Genomic DNA, 19075 nt, shown 5'->3' with positions numbered 1-19075 from the left:
TTGATTGTCAAGTCTATTATTTCCCACAATGCCTGAGGTCTCACAGCAGAACTATGGTATGTAGAGGAAATTTAGGATGCAGATGACACATCTTCCTAGACTATCTAATTTATTATAATGTTTACTGGGAAAATTGATGGATTTGGTAGCTAGATTTCTTTTCTTAATAAAAAGAATATAATAGTTTTTAATATAAATTTTGCTATTTCCAAGAAATGTCCCTATTTCTTGCCACAGGCTCTTCTAGCTAAGATACTGGGATTAGTCTTACCACTTTTGCCATTAGGTAACAGGCATAGAAAACAAATTGAGAAGCACCTTAGCACATCTAATCATACACATATACATACGCACACCCTTATTTATGCATACAGACACAAATACTGTAATCTATTTATTCACAATAATCTAAATAAATTTGGATTAAAAATAGAAAGAAATAAACAAAAATGTAAGTTTATTTAAATGAAAGATTTATAGACATTTGAGTTTTTATTTTCTTTAAATTACCATAATTTTTTTATGTTATTAAACAAATAATAAAACATACTTTTTACACCCAGAAAATAGTATTATCCTTCAAAGTATTTTCTCTAGATATTTAATATTTTCTAATGGTTTTGCAACAGGCCATATCAATTTTTGAATGTTCTAGTAGGTCTATTTAAAGAGCTTTACACAAAGCTTTTTAGTTTTAGTTACTAGTTTTAGTACTACACAAAGAGCTTTACACAAAGCTCTTTGTATTAGTTAAATATTATTATATTTAGTATTTGTTTATGCTATTAGTGGTAGTATGCAATCAGGAGGTTAAGTAACTCTATATATGCTAAACAGTGACAAAATCCATTATCTATTCTAGAATTTTGCCCCCAAATGGATAAAGAATGAGATACAGGGCAGAAAGTCAATAGCATAAAATTAAAGTTGAGCTCTACTTTACCAAATCACTATTCATTAAAATAAGATATACTATGATATAAAATGAAAACATTAGTGAAAGCTATTCACTAATAAAAGCATTATATTTTGTTGAGGGACTTAAAAAATATTAAAGCAATGAAACTCACTGTATCTTTTGGAGTGAGTGTCCACTTGTATTTGCCCAATTAGTGAGGTTTTTGTACCACAAGAACAATTCAAGTTCATACTTGAATGCCACACTTGACTGCTTGGGCAGGAAAAACAAATTTTTAATCAACTGCTTAAATCTCACTGGATGATCATTCTAGCATGCTCTCTCAATAATTATTGGCTGTCACTTTTTTCCCTGGTTTTTGAAGAACTGGCATATCTCATCTTCAAATGTTCTACATATCTAAACAATCATGGGTTGTTCTCTAGAGGTTTGCCTACAACACTATCACCTTTAAGATCTTTTATTTTTTCCCTCCCATCTGGGAAATACATTCTGACATCCAAGCACAACTAATTTCACAAAGTTCTCCCTGATACTACCAAACCCACTCCACCACAGATAAAACCAATCTTATCTTCCCTGACACTCCTATACCTCTTTGTACATTTCTCTATTTTGCTGAAAGCTACACTATAATATGAATTGCTAGAGAACAGAGACTGTGGCTTCTTCAATCTGTATCACCCCTTTCTAAAGAACCAAACACCTAACAGCGCCACAAAATGCTGACTGGGTAAACAAAACATTTCCATTTCTTAATTACACACACACACACACACACACACACACACACACACAAACTTGTTTATTGGAAACTGTCTGTATTGGCTGCATATAAATTGAGACCAAAAACAAAAGTACACTATTATATGTGTCTTTGAATTTCTTTGTATAGCTACCTTTATAGATTCTTTTTCTTTTTATAGGTAAGGACAGAGAATCTTCCATTTACACTTTGGCTATTCAACATCTTAATGCCTCTCTCAATTACAGCCACTTATGACACTTGAGAGTCAGCAGACGGCTCCAACCAAGGACAAGCTTACATAGAGCCACTTAGCCTGCTATGAGAAGGCAACCAGGTGTGAGGGAAAACACCAGAAAGAAAAAGGCGAGCAGGAGGGTAAAGAAAATAGAAAAGAAAACTGCAAGAAGGTCAGGAAAAGGTATTATATCAAATGATACTGTTCTATCAATAAAAAGTAGTAAGACTGAATTTCTTCTGTAATTAATAAACTTGATCTAAAGGGGATCTTTTAAAAGGAGCTACTAAAAATATTGTTTTGAGCAATGTGATTATTTAGGAGCAAAGCACTGAGGAAAGACAAAAAATGTAATTTATTTTGGATAGAAATAAATGGCTGCAAATATATGTTCATAGCTTCATTACTTTATAGTTCCATATGGTTCTAAAGCGACATAAAAAGCAATGCACCAGAAATTATTGCAACTCACTCTAGGTCTTGAGAATTAGATAGAAATGTTTTGAGTTCGAGTACTAGATTGCTTTAATTAAAAATTAAAAGTTAAATTAATTTCTGCTTTAAATCAAACTTTGTAAAGCAATCACATATATAAGATCTCCAAAATGGAAAATAAAATAAAAATGACATTCATCAATTACAAAAAAACTGGAAAACATGATAAATATGAATGTTCAAGGTACATTCTCTAATCCTAAAATAGAAAGTTTAAAAAGTAGAGAAACTTCATTCATTCATCAAATATTTACTCAATGCCAGGCACTGCTCTAGTTGGTATGAATTCAGGAGTGAACTGAACAGATGAAAATAGCACTCACAGAGCTAACCTCTGCATTCCAGCTGTGGAGCAGTAAGTGAAAGAAAGAGATAGATACAAACACATACACACAGACACACACACACACACACACACACACACACACACAGAAAATGTGAGTCTGTGTCTATACATATACATACACACATTTTTACATATTTATAAAATATATTGCTATATTATTATGTGTAATAGATATATGTATAAATAATTTACATACATTTCTATTTATATGTAAAATTCTTACTTTTTTGGCAGGTTGAATTCACATTTAACCTTTAAAACAATTCTCTGAGGTTGGTATGGATATTAGTGGCAAGGCTAGAATTGGAATGCAAAAAAGCCAAATTCAGACTCTACATCCTCAAGCCTTTCAAATAACGTACTGATTATTACTGCCTATGTTTCTTATCAGGATGTTTATAACAAAAGACAGAAAATAAACTTCCCAAAATCAGTATTTTAGAAAATGATCATCTCAGAATTTCATGACACTGATTACTGTTAGAAGATACTTTCACATTTTGGTATTAAAATAAGATTCCAGGAATCCCATTATAAATTAATGTGGAATTAAGATGGAAAATATGTTATTTTCTCAGTCCAAGTGACATTAATTCCAATATTATGTGGCATCACCTACTGAACTATCCAGTCAGGGTTCATGAGTCAATGAAGAAGTGACATGAACAAACATGTTTTTAAAAGACTATTCTGTTGTCAGTTAATAGATGGCTTTCAGCCTAAGACGACAGTGATATTTTTTAAAAAGGTCAGTGATAATTGAGACTTAAAAAACAATACAACGAGTTAGAGAAATTTTTATGATGGAATATCTTTTTGTCTACAAGAGGTAATCCTTAAATCATTCTTAGAACTGGACAAACAGTTACATATTAGGTATTAGTAATATAATTTTATTATTTGTAAAAAGAAGTATATCGCTTTCATATCCATCATTTCAATTTTTTTGGATGTTGAATAGGAAAATGTGAGTCAATGATCTGAAAATAGACATAATCATCACATTTATGACAGTCTACCTCCCACTTTCAACTAGGCTTTCAAATGTTATCTTTTTACTTACGATGGTCAAATCCTTTTTCCAACTATCCCTTTCAGGTCTCACCGGACTAGTCTATGGGTGATTTTCAAATATCTTCTACTTTGATTTCCTATTGATAAGCATCACCTTGTGCCACCTCTCTCTAGATAGTGTTCAGATTGTTTTTTTCATCTCTATTTCCAATATCATAATCCTCATCGCTGTGTAAAATAGACAGTGAAAATAAATTTTCACCCTATTTTACAGATTAGCTATAATTCACAAATATCACCATGGTTATTACACACATATTTTAAAGGCAAAAGTCCAAGACAATTTGTACTTAGTTCAACCGCCTGCCACTAATCTTGTCTCACTGGTCTACACACCTCAATAGTACCTCTTAGAACACCATTCAATCCCCTCTCAAATCTGCCTTGCAAATGGTTCCCAGAACAACCTAAGACTTCATTTTTCTCATGATGATTTTCTGCTCAGTAATCCACAAAAGCACTGTTTTATTTTTCACAGAGTCTGGATTTCAAGAATTTATAAAGGATGAATACAATTTTTGTATTACAAACACCACTTTTTGACACCACTCTACTCCAAATAGAATTTCCATAACAGCGAGCTCGGGTTGCTGACTGGCACCTCAGACAAGATTATTCTGAACAGAGTGGCTTGTCAGCTAATGCAATCACCCATACACTTGTTCAAAGTTTTAAATACTGTGCTGAAGTCTCATCTTCCCAAAAAATTAGCCTCAACTGTTTTTGCACAAACTCACCTCTAAATGCTTGGTAAACTTTAAATCAGTAGTACAAAGTTTAGTCCTAAATGCACCCATATTTTCTACCTGTTAGCCTATGGCCCCAAGAAAGAGTACTCCATTATATAAAGTATCTGGGGGTGGAACTTTGAGAATGGCTAAATGAGTAGGCTGGCAAATAGTCTCCACAAAAATCAATTATAAAACTGGACAAAATTGCCAAAAACAACTGTTTCAGGACTATAGAAATTAACTAGTCATTTAACAAATCAGGAAATGTTTATCAAGAAAAACTACTGAACTTCTGGTAAGAACAATGGGGGTCCTATGTCATTTTGCTTGGGAATTTTCCTTTCTCTCTCCTATCCCCAAATAGGCTTAATGTGAGATCAGGAAATAAATCTCAGTAAATATAAAAGGATGAAAAATGATATAAATTGTGTTGCCTAACCAAAACAGAATTAAATTAGAAATAAAAAGAAAAATAGATTTTGGAAATCCCTAAATATTTGAAAGTTTTAACATTTCTATATATCCCAAGGGTCAAAGATGAAATCACAAAAGAAATTAGAAAACATTTTAATTAAATGGAAGCCAAAGCACACCATAACAAAATTTATGGGATGCAGTGAAAGCAGTACTCAAAGGCAAATTTATAGCTTTAAAAGCCTACATTAGAAAAGTAGGAAGATCTCAAATCAATAATCAAAGCTTCTACCTTAAACAAAGAGAAAATGAAGAATGGGCTAAATGCAAAGTAAGCAAAAAAAGAGGGAATAAAGGAAAGAATAGAGGAATAAAGGAAAGAAGGTGTAAACTTTACCAGAAGACTAATGTTAAAATGACTACTAATTATTTTAAATCCCACTTATTATTCATTTATGTTATGAAAAAAAATCCCTTACCTTCTCTATCTGGTAACATTTTCATTTTTAACATGACAAATAGATGAAATTACTCTTAAGCTTCCTCCTCATTGAAAAACATATAATTGATTTTTTGGTAATAGTCAACAGATCTATAAAGGATATAAAAATGTACAACATACAGGAAACTCACAGGTTATTATTAGGGAAAAAAATGCAGAAAATCCAGAGAATGATCCTCAAACCTTAGTCAATATATTACCCAACAATTTTGCTTATAGAAGGCTAAGTTTCATACATTTTGTTTATATAAATACTAAAATACATTATAATTAATGCAAGGAAGGGAAGAAATATATTGTGACTGTCAGTTTGCCTGTCTGCATATAGAAGGCAGGGTAGGATAGGACAGGATAGGAGGATAGAATAGGATAAGATACCATAGCATTCCGTACCATACCATAGGATACAATAGGGAAGGCAAAGGCAAAAGAAGGGAAGGGAGGAACCCATGCTGAGGTGTCTTCTATATACCCAGTCATTGTGGTAACAGCTAGGAATAGGGCAGCGTAAACAGATACACACACAGTTCTTGCACTCAGAGAAGAGATTTTATTAACATTAAAACCAAGGATTAAGTCTTTTCTCTATTTCCTTTAGTGCAAAGAATTATTCTTTCTCAAGTATCAAAAGCTAACCAAAGCTCCCACCGCGTCCATAGCCACAATCAATTCCTTCTTCAAGTTTAGCCGAGGATTGACTCACAGATGCTTCGACTTACTGCTAGTGTCTAAGGAAATATGTAGCCATTGTCCTATGACATAATAAAGGAGAAAACAAGACCTGCTGTGAATAACCCACCCTCAGGAAGAGTTCTAGCATTCTGCTGTAGATAGGAAAATAAGAAGCTTCTTATGAAGGAAGAAAAGATGGTAAAATATACAGCAGATGTGACTGATGGAGGCTTGAACAGACATCTAGAAAATGATTCAGTACAAAATGGAAATTCCATATGGGCAAAATGGACTAATGGCTGAGGGCAGGGGTTTCCTGCTCTCCTTTAAACACTTCTGCATTAGAAGTAGTCAGCAGCCCATGTCTGTAACCCTAGGAAGACTTGGTGGGCTTCCAGAAAGATATTTCCTCAGCAATGCCTTCTCCTTTCCTTCTCTGCTTAAGAAATAGCTTTCAAATTATCAATATTAAAAACACAAAAACATTTAATTTACCCTCTGTTTTTATCCCTCAAAAATGGCTATGTTATGACTATAATTACACATGACAAGTGGTATTTGCATACTAATCATGGTTTCCGACTTCTATAATAATGGGAATTATTAAGCTTCTCTCATTTATAATAAAATGTGACTACCCTCTATACTTTTAAATGGTGATTTTCTAGTAGAACATGCTGAAATCTACCCTGCGGTTTATATCATGAAATAATAATTGTTAAACAGTACATACATTTACATATTCTATGACAAAACAATTCAAAACAATTGGAAGTTTGCTTTGCAAGTAATGAAAATATAACAATAATTTATATTTAAGTACTTAAGTTTTAGGAAGAAGAGGATCACAAAGATCATTGTTCATTTGTTCAACTTCAGTGGAATATAGTATATTTTAATAATAAATATTGTTCAAAATACAAGGGAGTCAAGTCAGGAAAGAAAACATTTGTTCTCAGAATTCCTGTTAAAATGAGAAACTACCATTCATAAAGCAAATAGATAATTTTCAATACATACCTGCAATTAAGTGACACTGATTGCTATTGCTTCTTCAAATATGAATTCTAAACTCATGTATTTTTTTCTAAGATGGATATACAAAGAGAACATATAGACCCCTTGGCCTTTACAGGAGCAGTGTTTTTGAAAGATTGCATATTAATTAATTCACCTTGAACGTATTGGAGATATTTACCGTTTACACAGGCTCTATACTAAAACATTTTGAAATGCGTTGCAAAATAATCAGCTTTCAACATATATATTATTTAAGCACTCTACCATTGCTACATCTCCTTTCCTTTCACACTGGTTAAACATACCAAAATCTGACCTGAAACATGCATGCTGGGACAGTGTAAGGCAGAGTAACTTAGGGAGTACACTTGATGATTCATATGATAATTATCTCAGGGTTAAGGATGTAGGAAATCTTGTCCTGGTTTATGTCCAAAATTTGAGCAAGAAATCTAAAATTTCATTCAAGCAGAAATGCTCTACTAAGAAAAGAACCTTTTCTTTAAACGTTTATTTATCCTGTCTTTAACTATCCAGTTTTTAGTTCACAAAACTGTACTTTCCCTTTACGGTAAATTTAGATAAATAAATTTAGAGTTTAATCTTTAACTATTAAATACAAGGAAAAATAGCCTAAGAACAAGTTATTGTGCCAACACACGCTACCAAATACCTTCTACAGACTCATGATAGATTTTTTTTTAAGAGTTACCGAATTTTTGTAAACTTATGCAGTTTCTGAATGTCAGTTCCAGAAAAATGATTTTTATCTCACATATCTAGAAGGCCAAATTGTCAGGTGATACAAATCTCACAAAAATCCAATATGCCAGAATCCTTACTGTTTTACTAAAGATGAGAACCTGGCATCTAATGAAGTGTTCTCAGAGGTTTAAAATAGTTTGGATTGCCAAGCCAGACACTGAATCTCAGATGAACTTTTTCCAAAAATCCTCATTCCTCTGGTCATTAAAAAAAATCAATAAATGTATTCTAACTAAAGTTTAAAAAGCTTCTGAGAAGTGACCTCTGCCAAAGTGTTTTGGGAACATTCCAACTGTGCAGGGGGCAGAATGTGGGATCAAAAAGCAGAAAGAAGGAAATAAAGAAATGCTTCTGCACAAGTGAAAAAAAAAATCTGGCTGGAGGTCTGAAAGGGATTAACTTACGTATCAAATATCAGATTTCCATTGCATTGCCATTCTGCTTTCTCCTTTTTTCTCTGCCCCCTTCCCACATTGCCTGTAGTTCATCGCATGAAGCTTTATTTCTCACTTTGTCTAAGATTTCAAGCAGAAAATCTTCAGTACTGAGGTCTTAAAAATGTGCTTTATGTTCCACAGTAATAGTCCCTTATCTGAGACTCCAACATCTGGAAATCAAACCAATGTAACTTACAAGCCTGAATCAGAAAACACGTTTGTTAAAAAAAAGAAAAAAAAGGCACACTGCACTAAAATTCAACTCAACTTCATGGAGAGGCCCTCAATCAAGACCTACTTATTCTGTCTTTCCTATACAGAGTTCTAACAAACAGAAATTAGAAGAAGCAAAAGCAGAGTATTGACAAACTGACATCCAGAAGAAATACCTAAAGCTCTGAGGAAAACAGAAAGAACTTTGGAAATAGTTTTACTATTCAAATGCAAACATCTGCAGTGGACACTTGAATAGGAGGGATATTTGCCCCAACTTTTCCGAAATTATTTTCTACCCAAAGAAGTCCCCCCACACCCACCCAAACAAGATCCTAGATAACTGAAGTTTTACTCATACATGATTCCACCTAGTTATAATAAGGTTAGGTAATACTGGTATTATAGATAAGCAAAAGTTAACCCTCTTGATGAAGTTCAAAGGATTTGAATATGTGTGGGTATTTTAATCTGCCTTTTGAGGACAAGACTTTTAAGTATTTACATTTTATGTCTATATGTTATAGACATAAAAAGAAGAGTATATAAATCTACGTTTTAAGTTATTTAGATATTGCATGCCTATTGGGGGGAAATTCATATCATCCTTTCAAATAAGGTTCACTAAAATTTTTTTAACCTGTTGGTTTTTTGTAGGAAAAAGTTAATGCATCCATAGACCTTTTTAAAAGTAATGGATGTTGGCCGGGCGCGGTGGCTCACAACTGTAATCCCAGCCCTTTGGGAGGCTGAGGTGGGTGGATCACGAGGTCAGGAGATCGAGACCATCCTGGCTAACACGGTGAAACCCGGTCTCTACTAAAAAATACAAAAAATTAGCCGGGCGTGGTGGTGGCGCCTGTATTCCCAGCTACTCGGGAGGCTGAGGCAGGAGAATGGCGTGAACCCAGGAGGCGAAGCTTGCAGTGAGCCGAGATTGCGCCACTGTACTCCAGCCTGGGTAACAGAGCGAGACTCTGTCTCAAAAAAAGGATGTTGCATACAGCTAGCAACACAACTCTTTAAAAAGTAAAAAAGTCTGTTAAAGTGAAACAATAGTTTTCAGAATAACAAAAGTCAAAGAACAGCAAACTATGAAAATGATTTACCTGAATTAAAGTATTGCATTATTTTTAAATTTAATTGATGCTGAATTTAATTTCCATTGTTACTAAATGTAATCAATTAGTTTTGAAGTATGCATTCAAGAGATATAAAGGGAATGCTAATAACAAAAATTTTAACATTTTAACATTTTTTCTACTTTCCGCCTTAACAATGAAAGTTAAATTCTCAGCCGGGCGCGGTGGCTCACGCTTGTAATCCCAGCACTTTGGGAGGCCGAGGCGGGCGGATCACGAGGTCAGGAGATGGAGACCACGGTGAAACCCCGTCTCTACTAAAAATACAAAAAAAATTAGCCGGGCGTGGTGGCGGGCGCCTGTAGTCACAGCTACTCGGAGAGGCTGAGGCAGGAGAATGGCGTGAACCCGGGAGGTGGAGCTTGCAGTGAGCCGAGATTGTGCCACTGCAGGAGATCCCCAAAAAAAAAAAAAAAAAAAAAAAAAAAGGTAAAATCTCAAATTCATATGGGATAAATATGCAAACATAATTTTATGTATACCACAATTTTAAGAATAGCATGCTGTGGTTATTACAATAAAAAATCAAGAGCAAAGATGAACTAGATATTTTTGAAAAAGCAACAAAGAAGAGTTTTAAAAAACTTGTCTGAAATCATTTTTGTACATCCCAAATTTGCTATTTTCTTCTAATGTTTGGCAAAATTCCTAATAGGCAGCAGCTTTTTAATATTTTAATATTTCAATGTGCTACTTTAACTTTTATTTCTATTAAAATGGATGACAAATTAAATTACATAAAAGGCAAACTTTTATATATTTATATTTCAAAAGAACATTGTTCACAATCATTTTCATTCAATAATCAATCTAATAAACAAAGAAAGAGCCACAGTAAACCTAAAGCGGGGCTAGCTAACTGCGTTACAAAACTGAGTTAAATATTGTTCCTACTACCAGGACATTCACAGTCAATTGTAAACCTTCTTAACATTACACAATAGTCTTGGTTTGACTATTTAAATATCAACATTAGGCATATGAATAACAGTAAAAATAACAAAGCAGCAGCAATAACAAGCTTAAAAGGTCAACTAACTTAATCGAAGCACAATTTAGATCATAATCCAGACAAACTGTTAATAAGCACAATGGAATACAAAAGCAAATTTACTAAAAAATATTACCTAAATATTAAATAGCAAATAAAAATAAAATATCTGTCTCTACTTGACTGCAGTCAAAGACAGTCAAATGCAAGTTGATCCAATTAAGCCAATTTAGGATCCACAACTACTTAAAAGCATGAGCTATGTACTAAGTGATGAAGGCAAAATGGATTTGGTCCAAATCCGCTTTATTTGCTTAGATGCTATTTATTATGGCTATATTTTATTATACAGTAGTAAAAAATTACAATTCGACATCCTGTTATTTCCCACTGGGAAAAGTGATACAGATGCACTATTAAACCTCAGCACAGGAATCAGGATGTCAGGCTACACTCCACTTGTGCCTTTATAATGTGTCAATAGACATTGATGTTTATGCAGCTGATGGTAAAGCCAGCCAAATTACTGCCACTTAAATGTTCCATAAAATCATGGCTTTATAGAAATCTAGAACTTTTTCAGCATCTCTGGTGGCTGTATACATATTGGAAAGAGAATGCTTATTTTAAAAGAAAGCAAGTAATGACCATTATTTCTTTCTTAAAAAAATATTTAAATGCCTTAAATTTTCCCTAAAACTAATATACTATTTTCAAGGAAAGGATCTAGCATATCACAGAATACCTAAACATTTATCTTAGCCAAACAAAATTATAGGTAAGTTGTAAACTTTAGTTCAGACCAGTTCTAAAAAAATAATTTGTTGAGAAATAATGCTTCACAAGATAATTAAGATTATAGCTTTTCTAAAACCCATAAATATCTTTCCTCCTTTCATCATTATTCTCTTCAATTTATATTCATCATGTGTTGAAAATGTTGCAGATATTATATAGAATTCTAACTATACAAATAGAAATTCTCATTTTTTTCTGTTATTTGAAAGTGAGAGAGAGATAAGAAAAATTAGTGGCCAGGCGCGGTGGCTCATGCTTGTAATCCCAGCACTTTGGGAGGCCAAGGCGGGCAGATCACGAGGTCAGGAGATCGAGACCATAGTGAAACCCCGTCGTCTCTACTAAAAATACAAAAAAATTAGCCGGGCGTGGTGGCGGGCGCCTATAGTCCGAGCTACTCGGAGAGGCTGAGGCAGGAGAATGGCGTGAACCCGGGAGGCGGAGCTTGCAGTGAGCCGAGATCTTGCCACTGCACTCCAGCCTGGGCGACAGAGCGAGACTCCGTCTCAAAAAAAAAAAAGAAAAATTAGTTTTTCAGTTAATAGTTGCCAATTCTAAAGATACTAACTGGTGATCTACAGTGGTATATGCTTTAGGCAGGAAAATACTCAGAGATTCGCCTGCAGAGATTCAGGTGTTCTAAAATTTGTTTTTCCTCTTGAAGCTGAAGCAATTTTAAATTGGCTGCCATGGGGCATACCCCCAGCCTCAGCAGATACCGAAGATGAGACTTCCCAGTATCCAACAGCACCACTGCAAACTATATCTAGGCCGCCTGAAAACACAGAGTAAGTGAGGCACCAAGGCAGATACCTTTCCCTTGCCTCCAGTATATGAATGATCTAATTCTTTCTGAGATAGTTTAGCCCAAATGCTCTTGAACATCAAGAGCCTCTGTTAGCTGGGAGTGTGTTCTATGCCTCTTGCACTTGCCAGGATATCGGTCCCCACTTAGTCTCAGTAGAGCAAAAGAAAACTACATTGCATGTTTTAGAACAATCAGTTAAACTTCTGAGTGGTAAATTGTATTCAATTTTTTGGTAATTTTTTGTGATCTCCCAGTCAAATAAACTCAATAACAACAATTTCATTTTTTAAAATCTTCCTATTTAGAGAACCAACTTTGGCTAAAGAGATGTCTGGGCAGTATGTATCTGCATTATAGTCGTAATGTCATAACAATTTTCTATGACTTGGGCATAATGATATTAGCTTATAATACTTATCTTCCATTCCCTTCTACAGATAAGCATTTTTTTCTGTCTTTTAGAGAATATCCTACTATTTAATGATCCCTCTTGAAATAAAACCTCAGGCTAAGTAAGGTTTGTCACAATTGTTAGAACTTTTAAGAACATGAGCACAGAATTATTATTTATCATATCTATTAAAATATCATGCCATAGTCATTCAAAAGTTGACATTGAATGACATTAACGTTCAGGTACTATTGAAGAGAAAAGACCTCCACAAACAACATTACAGTAACCATTGCTATTATTACTGAATTTTGGTGATGATTATTGTCTCTCAAATGCTCTGTCGTCGTCTCTAACTCCAACCTGTTTGTACATATGGTGACTCACATTTAGAATGTCCTTCTCTAATTCTCCATCCATGTTAACGGCTTCATTTACTTATTCATTCATTTATCTTACAATAGTTATTCTAAACCTGCTGTTTGCTAGACAGTGTGCTATTTTGTTTGCTACAAAAATAAATAACTGCTTAATGCCCTGTGGAAGAAAGTTGTATAAATAAATATTTTAAAAACATAAGGTCAATGTTTTGTTTAAAAAAAAATGAAAGCAGTGAAGAAGTACAATAGGTTTTTAAGCAAAACAAACCAAATCCTCAATACAGTGATACCATTAATTTTTATAAATCATGACATATATTGCCTATATACTCATATTTCATGGTTTTTAAAATTATTATTATTATTATTTTTTTTTGAGACGGAGTCTCACTCTGTCATCAGGCTGGAGTGCAGTGGTGCAATCTTGGCTCACTGCAATCTCTGACTGCCAGGTTCAAGCGATTCCCCTGCCTCAGCCTCCCGAGCAGCTGGGACTACAGGTGTGCACCACCATGCCTGGCTAACTTTTTTTTTTATTTTAGTAGAGATGGGGTTTCACCATGTTGGCCAGGATGATCTCGATCTCTTGACCTTGTGATCTGCCCGGCTCAGCCTCCCAAAGTGCTGAGATTACAGCTGCGCCCGGCCTCTTTCATGTTTTATTGATCATTCACTATGATAAACCCAGAGGACAGCATATATTATTTATTATTTGACCACACCCACCAACTATTTATCACAGATTATATATATGACATATAAAATATATATGCATAACAGTAAACAACCCAAAAGGTGCGTGCTCTGGACACAGGCTGCTTGATTACAGATTCTACCTCTTACATTAGCTGCATGAACTTACTTAAACTATTTTTGCCTCAATTTACTCATCTGTAAAATCGGGACTAACACCTTAAAGCGTTACTGAAAAGATTAAAAAAATAATCCAAGTAAACTATCCAGAACTATCTCTAGCACACAATTGGCACAAAACATGTTCAGCTAGTCAGGCCTTAAATGCTAACGTGATGTTTCATATGCATATCCTTTTTGAAATCCTAATTTATAGAGTAAATAACATTATCACCATTTAACAGATGATGAATCTGTAGTTCAGGGAAATTAACATTTTCTTAACATGAGAGAATTTCTAAATGGCACAGCCGCAAAGCAATATATATCTACAATACTCAAAAAGGAGAGAAATAAGCATCATGCATATATTTGGTTGGGCATCATAACCTACGTGTTTACAACTCTAGCCATTTCAAAAGAAGCGAGTGTCACTACCAGGTAAAAATATAGCAGAGTAAATGAAGAACAAACTCTGTCAAATATTTAAAAATCCACACACAAAAAAATTACCGGCTTTTACTTCAATTAATTGGAGCTTTAGAAAGTAAGACTGTAATTACAACTGAAAATTCCACCCATAGCAGTAGAAAGGTAGGACATCTCTAGGAGCACTGTGGGCTTTCATTATATTACAATAATCTCCCTGAAACTAACATTAGGACAAACGCTACTCATATCCAACATATTGCTTAAATAGAGAAACTGCCATCTTAGCATCACAGTCTATTCAATATTAAGTTCTAAAAGAAATATTTTAAGTTCCTCAAGCTAGACAGCTGCATCAATAACACAGATTTTAAACCCATGAAAAAGTCAGTTAAGGGATATTCATGAGACATTGGTGTCAATATGGTATGCTTTGAATCAAAATATAGGAGGATGAGATTTTCATTGGTAAATGGCTATACAAAGCTTTGAAAACTATACATTAGCAATAGACGTGGAGATATATTACAGCAGAAGTGATCAGAAGGTTTTTTTTTCAAATCATATATATTTACATGAAAAAGTCATCTATATATGAAACTTTACATAGTTTGACTCTTAAACGACATGGGTTTGAACTGCATGAGTCCATTTATAGTAACTGGGATTTTCTTCTGCCTCTGTCACTCCTGAAACAGTAAGAACAGCCCTACTCTTCCTCTGCCTACTCAATGTGAAGACGAGGCTGAAAACCTTTATGATGATCCACTTCCAGTTAATAAACAGTACATTTATTTTCTCTTTCATATGATTTTCTTAAAAACATTTTCTTTTCTCCAGCTTACTTTCAGAATACAATATACAATACCTAACATATAAAATATGTGTTGATTCCTGTTTAAGTTATTGGTAAGGCTTCCAATCAACAACAGTCTATCAGTAGTTAAGTTTTAGGGGAGGAAGAAGTTATTCTCAGATTTTCAATTACATGGTGTTGGGTTGGGGGACAGGTGGAGGGGTGGTGCTCCTAACATCTGAGTCATTCAAGGGTCAAGTGTATATACGTGTATACATGTACATACACATGTATATACACTTATATACACATATATACACAAGGGTCAAGAGTGTGTGTGTGTGTGTGTTAATTTTCAAATATATGATCGTATCAGGCAGGGTGCCATGAGTCATGCCTGCTATCCCAGCACCTTGGGAGGCCGAGGAAGGTGGATCACTTGAGGTCAGGAGCTTGAGATCAGCCTGGTCAACATAGTGAAACACGGTCTCTACTAAAAATACAAAAATTAGCCAGGCGTGGTGGTGCAGGCCTGTAGTCCCAGCTACTTGGGAAGGTGAGGTGGGAAAATCACATGAACCTAGGAGGTGGAGGTTGCAGTGAGTAGAGATTATGTCACTGCACTCCAGCCTGGGTGACAGAGCAAGATTCTGTCACAATTTATTAAAAAATATATATATTTATATATATATACGATTATATCATTTAAAAAAGCCTTCCTCAGAGGATTGTTATACTACAGCTCATAATTTCATATCTTCTTTGTTTCTAGACATTTTTCTTCAATTTTATGGTTGAGTATACATGTTTTATACTTTATGCTTATTTATTTAAAAAACACAAAACTGTGATATTCTTAACATTTTAAACATTTTTTGCTAATATTAATTGACAAAACTCTTTCATAGTCTTCACCATCTCCTACTCTCTTTCTTTCAAGTCTTACTGTTTGTTGCTTCCATTGTGTTTGTCCTAAATACAGATAATTCACAATAAAAATAGCTGCCTTTATTGTGTGCCACAAACTGCCCTTTGCCTACAGTGACTCATCTAATCTTCACAGTATCGTGAAAGTGGGTATCATTACTGCCCTGATTTCAAGACGTACCTGTGGAGGCCTAAGAATTAATTTGTAATTGACAAGGCCTGGACTAGAAATCAAGCCTATCTAACCCCAAAGGCCATACCCTTAAAGTACTTCATTTTACTCTTTACTTTCTTTGACTAGTATAATGTTATTTATACTCTAAGGCTCAACTCAAAAGCAGATATTTCAATGATGCTTTTTACAGTCATGCAATCTGAGACAAATCAAAGCTTCCCTCTCATCTCATGATGTTATTCTTCTCTGATGGCTTACACTTAATGCATATTAACACTGTTTTCTACACATAAATCATCTCACAGATTATATAATTATTATTATTAAACCCACTTTATAAATGTAAGAAATGAGAGCTACAGACATTTAAAAAGTCACAGGAAATCAAAGGGCTGTTAAAGGATTCAAGCCCACGCAGCTGAGAGCATGCTCATCACATAGCATTCTAGCACTTGCTAGAAAGCACAACACTGGGCTAGGAACACAGGGTTTGGAGTGAGCCACAAGTGCTCCTAACCACATCTCTGTACTTATTAGATTAATGGCGTTTTGTGGGTTGCATTACCTCCTAGGCTCAGTTTCTTCACTGGCAATACAAACATAATAATAGTATCTACCTCACAGTATTGTTTTGAAGACTAAGTGAGACAACACAGACACATGCTTACTTAAAGAATGTGATACATAAATTTCAGGTGCTATTATGATTGCTGTTGTTTATATGACATTGTCATGCTTTAGAGGAAGGCTATTCGAGAGTACACCATACACTAAAAAACATTGTATCTCTAGTATGTGGTATATGACAAATAGATGATAAATGTCTAAATGATCTTAGCCTTCATTATGTGCTATTGTTAAAATTTCATTGAAAAATGTTGCATTCAGAAGCTATGCCTTTGCATCTAAAATGCAAACCCTTCTTAGAGTTTAGTTCATTGACTCATTCCAGGAAAGAAGTTTTATTTTATTTTTAAACTACCATGAAAGATTAAAAGAAAATATTTTATTAAATAACATATCCTCATGTTTAACAACTATAACTTGCCTGAATTTTTTTAAATTTGAGCCAAAGACCACTGCGTAATTTCCTTTCTTCTCTTTTTGGTAGCTATAGAAACTATTTGGTCAAAGCTGTCTGACATACACTTAAAGATGGACATTTCTCAACTTTTCTTAAGACCAAATAATCTCAACATCTTTAGAAATTTTTCATATATCATCTTTTCTAATGATTTTGATCACTTTTAGATCCCCTAGCTCTTTGGTTTGGCTTTAGTAGTCAAAGTTATCTCAGAAATTTTTAAAGTCCTTAAGATCACAGCATGAAATTTTCTAGCTCTCATGTCCACATCAAGCATAGATTATTATCTTCTGAGATCCCTCTCAGGAATACGTGTTGTGTCCTAATTCTCATATATTTTATTGAATGAGAGAAAGAAATACGCTCACTCTGATGTCCCTCTCCACTAATAGGAGTGTAGCAGTAGATAATTTAGAAGACATTTTCTTCCATAGAAGTACAATTGAGATGAAACATCAGCTGAAAAATTAATACTACAGATAAAGACTAATCAGTACTATACATACCACTATATATAATAAAATCAATAACATCACCATAATATTGCTTCCTATGAGCAGAATATGTACTATGTGATTTAAAATTCATTCATTCAATGAATATTTTATTAATTCAACAAATGTATTGAGCTGTTTCCATGTGCTAGGTATTTTTATAGGTACTGGGAATAAAGCAATGAACAAATAAATAACCCTAACTTTGTGGAGTTTACAGCAATAACAAAACATGACAAACAAATAAAATACAAGGTACGATTCACTGAGCAGTGATAAAAGTGCATGTAAAATTTACAACTTTACATAGTATGACCAAAGACTCTTTCATTGAGAAGGTAAAATTTGAGTAAAAACCTGAATGTAACTGGTAGCAAGATACGTGGAAAACGACAAGGAGAGCATTTCAGAGCATTTCTGGCAGAGGAAACAAGTGCAAAGGCCCTCAGGCAAGACCTGAAAGGGATTTAAATAGCAGCAAGGATGCTAATGGGCGGCTGCAGAGTGAGGGAGGAGAAGAATGGTAGGAGGGATCAGACAGCTAACAAGGGGCTAAATCCTAGTTCTGGTGGAAGTAGGTAGGCTATTATTCATACTCTAGCTTTTATTTCATGAGTAGAAACCCACTATAAGATTTTGAGCAGAGGAGTAACATGATACAACTTATATTTTAAGTTGATCATCTGGCTTCTGTGTTGAGAACAGATGATAGGCAGCCAGTCCAACTAGTTAGAAAGATACATAATAATCCAGATGAGTAATGAGGGTGGTTTGGCTGCAAGGTATCAGCCGCATAAGCAGTGAGAGGTAATATCTCAATGTACGTAAGGTAGAAGCTATAGGATTTGCTTATGGATCCTATATGTGATGTATGAGAGGAGGTCAATGTTTTTGACTCTTGCCAATGAAAGAAAGGAGTTGTCATTTTTGAAACTGTAAAAGCTTTTAAAAAAGATATTTTTAGGGGTGTAGGTGGAGAGTAGAAGTTTAGCTTTGGACATATTAGTTGGATGTGCCTATCAAAAATCCTAATGAAGATGTTTGAGAAAGTAGCTATATACCCAGAGTGGAACATTTGGGCTAGAGGTAAAAATTTGGAAATAATAAGCATTTAAATCACATATAATGTTAAAGTGGAAGAGACTACCACGTAAGTGAATATAGAAAACACAAGAGAATTGGCCGGGCGCGGTGGCTCACGCTTGTAATCCCAGCACTTTGGGAGGCCGAGGAGGGC

The 19075-nt window shown here is 34.4% G+C and overlaps 1 protein-coding gene across 47 annotated transcripts in view; it reads right to left on the bottom strand.

Moving 5' to 3' along the window:
• Positions 1–19075, bottom strand: part of ADGRL3 (adhesion G protein-coupled receptor L3) — an 866327-nt gene that overhangs the window by 674466 nt on the left and 172786 nt on the right. The window lies entirely within an intron of this gene.

The sequence above is a fragment of the Hylobates moloch genome, unplaced genomic scaffold, assembly GCF_009828535.3.
Source record: "Hylobates moloch isolate HMO894 unplaced genomic scaffold, HMol_V3 SCAFFOLD_2, whole genome shotgun sequence".
NCBI lineage: Eukaryota > Metazoa > Chordata > Mammalia > Primates > Hylobatidae > Hylobates > Hylobates moloch.
This window is presented reverse-complemented; position numbering and strand designations above follow the sequence as displayed.